Source organism: Notechis scutatus, chromosome Z, assembly GCF_049901735.1.
Source record: "Notechis scutatus isolate UNSWTSFEM ecotype Mainland chromosome Z, rNotScu1.2, whole genome shotgun sequence".
Lineage (NCBI taxonomy): Eukaryota > Metazoa > Chordata > Lepidosauria > Squamata > Elapidae > Notechis > Notechis scutatus.
The window spans coordinates 134800735-134809116 of record NC_142025.1 but is presented as its reverse complement, the minus strand read 5'-3'; the positions used below and the strand labels follow the sequence as shown (position 1 = coordinate 134809116).

The following is an 8382-nucleotide window of genomic DNA, read 5'->3' as shown; positions in this document are numbered from 1 at the left end:
TCCACACAAGCAAAGTACCAGCAAAGGAGGAAAAAATACCTCCAGAGACGTTCCTGAGACAAGAAGTCTAGTCTAGTCCAAGAATGTAATAAGGGTTAGTGGAGAGGCAGTTTCTGTAAGCAACACCAGAATGTTTCCTTCCTGCCTTCCTTACAGGATTAGGCCAGTAATTTCTTCTAACAACCGGTTCTCTGAACTGCTTAGAATGTTAACAACCGGTTCTAGCAAATAGGTGCGAACTGGTAGGATCCCACCCCTGGTTTGCCCCCTCTGTAATGGTTTGTACTCAAATAATAAATTGATTGATCATTCAATTGGCTAATCTATTTCATATGAGACCAAGGTATCACATTTCGACAGAGGCTAGGTTTCGGCAAAAGCTAAATGCTTTTTAACTCAAATGCCATGTTTATTATATGGTCATTGTTTTTGGCTTAATTGGCACAATTATTTACAAAATGATACCAGTGTCCCATCGATTTTAAGCAATGGATGAAAACTAATCAAGGAGAGAAGCAACCTAGAACTAAGGAGAAATTTCCTGATCGTTACAATAATTAATCAATGGAATGGTTTGCCTTCAGAAGTTGTGAATGGTTTTTAAGAAGTGATTGGACAATCATTTGTCTGAAATGGTATAGGGCTTCCTGCTTGAACAGGGGGTTGGACTAGAATACCTCCAAGGTCCCTTCCAACTCTGTTATTCTATTATTCTGATATGGGAAAATTAACAACCTACTTAAATACTTAAATTTTAAGGAAATAAATATTGCTGCACAGCAATAATATACAGGTAGTCCTTGACTTATGACCACAATTGAACTAAATGAGACAGATGTTAAGTGAATTTTCCCCCATTTTATGACACTTCCTTGCCACATTTGTTAAATGAATCACTGCAGTTGTTAAGTTAGTAACACGGTTGTTAAGTGAATATGGCTTCCCCACTGACTTTGCTTATCAGAAGGTCACAAAAGGTGATCACATAACCCCGAGACACTGCAACTGTCATAAATATGAAGTAGTTTCCAAGTATCTGAATTTTGATCCTGTGATTACAGGGATGCGGCAATGGTTGTAAGTCTGAAAAAAATCCACTTTTTTCAGTGCCGTTGCGCCAACTTTGAATGGTCACAAAATGAATTGTTGTAAATCGAGGACTAAAAGGTTTTTTTTGCATTTGTGGCTGGCATGGCCAAGTGAGAAGGCTGACTGGACCTGGAACCTAGCATCTGCTATACTGCAACTGTTTTTCAACCTAGGTCCCTTTAAGATCTGTGGAATTCTGGGAGTTGAAGTCCACAAATCCCCCCCCCCATCTCTTTTGTTTTAAATGGGACCTTGATTCCAGTCATGCCTATGTAGGTTGACTGCTATCCAGTCTTGCATGTGAAAGGCAACAGAAGCAGGAACTTTGAAGACGTCATCTTAGTCTACAACAGCAAAATATCAGAAATGTTGGTCAGACCTTTGCTGACCACAAATTTTGTTAAAAGGCATAAGCTTTAATGAACTGGCACGAATCCCTTCCTCTGGTTCTCAGATTAAAGGAACTAATAATCCTCCTGCCAAAACCTGTGACATAAGCACACACTTTTCCTAACGTGAATATATTACAACTGTTCCCATTCTGGCTACAATTCCCATCATCACGTACTGACTGTGAATGATGGAGTTTGTGATCCAACTTGTCTGCAACGCTCTTGCGCAATTCTTATTATTAAATTTGTATGCCAGCGAGTCATTTGAATCATTCCAGCTCTGGGCAGCCTGCAAAAATAAAAACAAAAACATCCCCTGTATGAAGAGCAGGAAACAAATATAATTTATTATACAAGTCTGACACTCTGGGTATTCAAATCAGGGTCCCGAGTAAACTAAGCGGTTCATTTTTACACATCACAATCAGAAGAGGAGAAGGAAGAACGCAATGGGGGAAAAAGTCAAAAAGACCTTACCCAACTACATGTTTGAAGTTATAAAAGCCCCACAGCAAATCCTACACCACGAGTGTGAGCAAAAGGTCTCACTTCAAGCAGCTCCCTGTGTGGTGATCCAAGCTCTTGTGAAATGAACAGCTCGGCAGCTCCATTTTTGGCGCAAAAATGGGGAAAGGGGAAAGATGTTTCCTTGTTCGCATTGCCTGGAGGTGAAAGCGAGGGCCGGGCCCTGCCACATGCTTCTCTCAGGTAAGGCCAAACTCGACAGACAGAGTCCCAGCCAGGCTGTTAGAACAGGATGTGTTCTGGGTCAGGGGGTCATATCCATCCCTCTCCCGATTTCCAAACCACCTCAGCTCACCTGCCCACCAGCAGGCGTATTCCAGAGGACGATCCGTCTCTAGGGGAAGAGAGGGACTCCCTCTGGGGTGCAGCAGCTGTTTACGTAGGCAGCACCCCTCCCCTGAACCTGGGTTGCAGCGGCTGGGTTCGGTGTGGTGGGGAGCTTCTTATAGAGCACCTCTCATCCACGCCTGAGCCTCAGCAGACGAGGGCTGGTTGTGTGTGGGCAGCAAGCAGAAAGCAGCATCTAAAAGAAGACGGTGCAAGTTCCTGTGCAAGTCACGCAAGGAAAAAAAGGGGTGAGTTGTTGCATGTGTATTTAATCCATTTATAAACTGCTTTCTAGCCCCTCCAAAACAGTGCATACAGTAGAAGCATGAACACTGTATAGATTTGAGAACATTGTGCACATTGGGAATTGCTCAATCCAGGACCAACGACAACGATAAGCCAGAAAGGAGTTCTGAGCCACCACCAAAAAGGCCCTTCTGCCATATAATCTGATTTTATGGATAAACATACCACCGGTCCTAATTTTGGCCTTTATAAGTCTTGGGGTGAAGTGATGGCTCACCAAATCATCCACTTCCAAGCACCAAGCTTTCCCACTGGGCTTGAAAATATGCTGATAACTGGTCTTCAAAAATGCTGGCTCACCTTCCTCCAGCCTGATCTCCTCTGTGTTGGACTATGACACCCATAATCCTTGGATAGAATGGCAGGGTCCAGGTAGCAGAAAGCTGAGTAGTAAGGTAGAAATTTATTCTTCCAGGAAATAAAATAGAATCGATGCCTTCGCTCCACAGTTACCTATGGGCTGGCAGTATTCGGTCCTTACTAAAGGACTGGTACTTGGTACATGTTCAGAAGGATTAAACTGTATTCTAGTTCTTCTAATCTTTCTATTATACCGTCAGTCTACTGATTCTTTGCTGGTTCGTTGCTGTGTATTCTGGTTGCATCTCACCAGGATTTTATGCATTTCCCATTTCTTGCTGCTGGATGTTTCGAGATTGCACTCAGGTATTTAGTTCCCCTGAAGCAAGAGCAGACATGGATTAGACTGCCCTGTGAGATGCCGAGGGCAGGAAACGAAAATGATAAAATATAAAATATGTGCTTAAACACTAAGCTTGAATTCTTGGACTAGCTAAGCTTTAGGTTTAGAACAGTCTTCTCCAAATCGGGTGCCATCTATTTGGGCAGACCCCCAGGGTTCTTAGCAATGGCTATGCTGGCCAGGGAATTTTGGGAATGGCCCACATATAGGAAGGTTAGCGGGATAGCAAGAGTATAATAGTTGCCAAGTTCAGCGCTCTTAAAGGTCCCGTTTCAGTTAACAGTGCACATTGCCAGAAGATTGGCAATAGATCTAGATCAGATTCCTATCATCCCCTAATTTAGTAGATCTGACCACATTAGAATTAATATGGGACTGCCTGGAGATTCTAATGTCATATTTTGGGGATCTATATTAATACATAACTTACTTCTAACCTGAAATTGAAAAGACCTAGCAAAGACATATGTTGAGTTCTCTTCTGAGTAGAGATATTAAAGGGGCTTATTACTGTTGAAAGAGCAATGTGAGTCTTTAGATAATAACTGCCATCAAATGCATGCATTTTATACATATTTACTTGAAAGTCCCATGGGATGGAGTGGGGCCTATTTTAAAGAAACATGTGTTGCGCTGGGCTATCAGGAAACCGTATCTCAAGAGAAGAACCAGAATGCTATATAGATTGAATTGTACTTAAGAGGAAGCCCTGGGAATAGCTTAAAATAAACAACGTATTTATGAAATCAGATTAACCACACAAGCCTGGCATTATGGGAGGTGAAGTCCAACACACTTGGAGGTGACAAAATTTAGAGGGATGTATCAGATCTACCAAATCTCAGGAGCCATTTCTATTGTTTTTAAAAAGTATTCAGTAGAGGTGTTTGCGGATCAGGGAAAGGGCTGTCAAAAAAGATGAAGATGATAGCCACAATCATACAAGCCTTATTATCCCCAAAGGTACCTTTGTGGATATAGAGAAATAAGTAATGTAAGGCTGATTTGCAAAATAACCAGCTGAAAAAAAAGGGAGATTTGGGGAGTAGGAAATGTTATGCCTGGTGGGATGAAGTTATCAGTAGCAGAAGCAGCTGCTCTCTTTGCTTCAATTCCAGCATCATTTACTTTTCTTGCTGTTGACATTTGAATGTTTATGTAAAAAGTCCCCCCCTCCCCAGTCATTCCAAAGCCTTATGAGAGAATGTCTGTTTCTAAATCCAGATTCTTCCAGATTAAATTGGGGAGGGGACATATATTAAAAGAATGCTGTTTGGGATTGCCAAAAATCCTTGAACCGACACTTGAAAAGAAATTTATGTTGGGGGGGGGGGAGAGCACAAGGCCCAGCAAAGAGTTATGTGGTGTCGTGTGAGACATTTAATTTGCTCTTCATGTATGTATCCCACTCTTAAATCTCCATGACTTGGAATCTCAACCCTAAATTCAGGAGAATTTTCTGGGATTGACCTTGCTCCTAATTGATGAGTTCGCACTCTGTACATGCACAAGTGCCATTCCTTTAAATAAAGGCAGTTTCTGTGCACTGAACATATGCGTGCACACACACAGCTTTAGAAAATGCAGATGCAGCTGCTGAAGATCAAAGCCCCGGATTTGGCAAGTGTGTGTGTGTCATGTCGTGCTCCTCTCAAGGAAAAGAAACGGGGCAGAAAGAGAGAAAGGAAAGCCTCCAAGCCAAAACTGCTCCGGGTGCCATCCTGTCCCTGAGTCACTCCAGGAGAGTCCCTGAAAGAAGACGAGGTAGCTGGCCCAGTCACCTTTCCCTGGCCGCGGCGTGGTTTTGAGGCCAGCAAATGAAAGTTTGCGGAGACTTTGAAACTGCAGCTCTGACTCCACACGGGAAGATGGTTGCACAAGATCTGTCCCCCCACACACCCACCCGCCGCCTTCCTCCCTGTATCCAGCTGAGTCAAGGCTGGCCACCAGTTCGCACTCGCACGAAGCGGAGCTGCCACCCTGACTCCTCCGCGAAGGCACGCGCGCGCACGCAAGTCGGAGACCGCCGGTCTTGCGAAGGGGAAGCCAAGGCAGCGTCAGAAAAATGACGCCCCCCCATCCCCGGCCTCTCCCCCTCCCCGACCACCTCAGGCTGCTGACACATAATTTGGAGGTCGAGGCGGGAGGAGTCGCCCCCCCTTCCCCCGCGGCTGGGAAGAAGGCGGGATAGCTCGCCCCAGGGAATGAAATGTCACCAGGCTTCCCGAGGGCTTCTGGGAATTTTCTCGGGGCCAAGGCGGCAGTTGCAGGTGCCTCTTCGCTTCCTGTGTGCCTGGCAGTGATGAGAGGCTGCGGGGAGGGAGCCGGGCTGGCTGGCTAGTTGGCAGGCAGGCAGGGCCTGGGGGCGAGGAAGCGGGAAGGGAGGATGATATTTGGGAGCCACGGTGACACAAACTGCGCGCGAAAAGCGTGCGGTCATCGCAGCGCGGGGGAAAGCGTGCCTCTTCCCAAAATGCTCTGCCCTATGCCAGAAGCTCGCCTTCCCCTAAAAAACGGGCGGCGCGGCTCTTGCAGAATCTAGCTTGGAGTCATTTCCGACCCAGGAAACAAGGGTGGGGTGGAGGGGATGAATTTGTCCCAAGGGTGTTTTTTCCAAAAGGCAATTGGGCTTTCTTGGGTTTTGTTTTGTTTTGGTTTTTTTTCTTTGAAAAAGTTAATGGGATGAGAAGGTGCAGGATTTGGGTTTGTCTAGTCTAGAGAAAAGAAGGACTGGGGTGACATGATAGCAGCATTCCAGTATTTGAGGAGCTGCTACAAAGAAGGGGTCAACTTATTTTCCAAAGCACCGGTGGGCATGACAAGAAACAATGGGTGGAAAACTAAACAAGGAGAGAAGCAATCTGGAACTAAGGAAAAACTTCCCAATAATGGAGACAATTAACACATGTTGGGAACCCCTTGCCTTCAGAACTCAACATTTCTGCCATTTGTCTGACAAATGGCAGAAATGGTATAGGGTCTCCTGCTTGGCCAGGGAGTTGGACTAGATGACCTACAAGGTCTCTTCCAACTCTGTTAATCTGTTAAATTATGGGTGCTTCATCGCTAGATGTTTTTAAGAAGAGACTGGACAGCCACTTGTATAGGGTCTCCTGCTGGACCAGGGAGTTGGACTAGAAAACTTCCAAAACCTCTGATAGGACAGAATCATGGGGTGTATGTGTGTGTAGAGAGACAGTCTCATAGAAATAGACTTGAATATAGGCTCGTGATCAAATTGGGGAGCCAATTAGAACATCATCCTTCATCCAGTCGTTGACTTTCCGCTTCTAATTTACAAGCTTGTTGAAGGGTTAATGTAGGCAGAGTATGATCCCTGTCCCCTTCAGGTACCTGAAAGAAGGCTGGAATAAATAAATTGTCAAATAAGATAGATAAAGTTATGTAAGATATCTTGATGTTGCCTTTCAGCGTAGGTATCCATAGCAAGAAGTTGGTGAGGACGGCAACAAAAAAGTAAGAAGTGGTGTCCACAACAATGCAATTGAAGGCCTGCCATGTAAAACAAGGGCTTTGTGATTGTGGCTGTCTTGACTTTTTTGAAGCAACCAGGAAAACTACTCCTATGATCAGGGAAAACAGCATGTAAATGCAGGTATCCTTGAGATATAATCATTCACTTAGTGACTGTTTGAGGTTCAACAGCATTGAAAAGAGTGACAAACGGTCCTTGCACTTATGACCATCATAGCATATGATCAAAATGATCATGTGATCAAAATTTGGGTGCTTGGCAATTGGCATTATATTCTCAGTAGTTGCAGTATCCCAGAGACAGTGATTGCCATTTGGACCTTCATGGTTAGCTTCTGACAAGCAAAATTAATGGGGAAACCAGATTTGCTTAACAACGGTGTGATTCATTTAACAACTGCAGTGATTTGCTTAACAGTGGCATTTTATGAAATCGGGCACATCTAACAACTGCATTGCCTAGCAACAGAAATTCATTTCCCAATTAGAGTTGTAAACTGAGGACTATCTGTAATGATGCATTTCCCATTAAAGCATCCCACACAAAGACAATCTGCACCCATTAAATGTCTGCCTGTTTTTAAAACTGAACCCTGAAAGAAAAGCAAAAAAGGATAAAATGTGTGTCTATGTGTAAAACAATTCCAAGCAATTTTTACACTTCAACACCCAGCGGGGGGCGGGGTGTGTGTGTCTGCCAACAGCCTGAATGCTTCGTGGGATTGCATGAAATAAAAAGTAAAGTAAGTTTATCTGGTCATTTTGAATACCTTTTTTAAAACCGCAGCTTGGCCAGAAGAGATGGGGGAGCCCAGCTGCAATGCCTCCTGTTGGAAGCAATCACAACCTCACCAGAAAAAGAAGAAGAAGAAGAAAAACCTCCTCCCCAACACCCGTCAAAGGAAAGAGATTAAAAAGGCCAGGTCTTTGGATGTAGCTCCGGGCCATGAATAGGGCCTGTGTCAACCCAAGCTTCATAAACACTCCGTTCCCCATAACAACGCAGGAAAGCAATGGAAAACTTGGGTCACATATATCTGTGCCAGGGAGGTGGTGGGGAAGGGCAGGTGCCCAACAGGATGAAAGACAAAAGTCTCCCACAAGTGAGCCCCCGAACAGTGGGGAATTAAGGGACCAAATGAGGTTAATGCTAAAACCCTGAATGGGGCATTTAAGCTCAGAGAGGAACTCACTGACCCTTTGTTGTCATAAGTAATGGCAAACATTTCTAACCTGTCCTTCACGTGCTGGAGACTGCAACTCCCAGAATTCCCCCCACTGGCCAAAGTATCTGGGAACTCTGGGAATTGCAGTCCCAATATACCTGGAAAGTGCCAGGTAAGGAAAGGCCAGCAAAGAAGATATTCCCGTATTGAAAATAAATGGCACATTTCTATTCTGGTTCAAAGGCATTTCCCCCCTAATTCTCCTATCTGTATTTTCCCCTGGCCAAAGCACGTAATTTTATGAATAAAATTTACATCCATGCTCAGAGAGCATCAAGGATGCCTCCGTTCAAACCTGAGCTACAGCTACGCTCTTCTC

At 44.5% G+C, this 8382-nt stretch overlaps 1 long non-coding RNA gene across 1 annotated transcript; it reads right to left on the bottom strand.

Annotated features, from left to right (window-relative positions):
* Positions 1 to 1527: 1527 nt before the first annotated feature.
* Positions 1528 to 5947, bottom strand: LOC148129312 (uncharacterized). Its single transcript, XR_015745702.1, has 3 exons — positions 5559 to 5947; positions 2302 to 2552; positions 1528 to 1770 (listed from the first exon to the last, which is right to left on the bottom strand). It is a non-coding gene; the product is annotated as an uncharacterized LOC148129312 (long non-coding RNA).
* Between the last annotated feature and the right edge of the window lie 2435 nt (positions 5948 to 8382).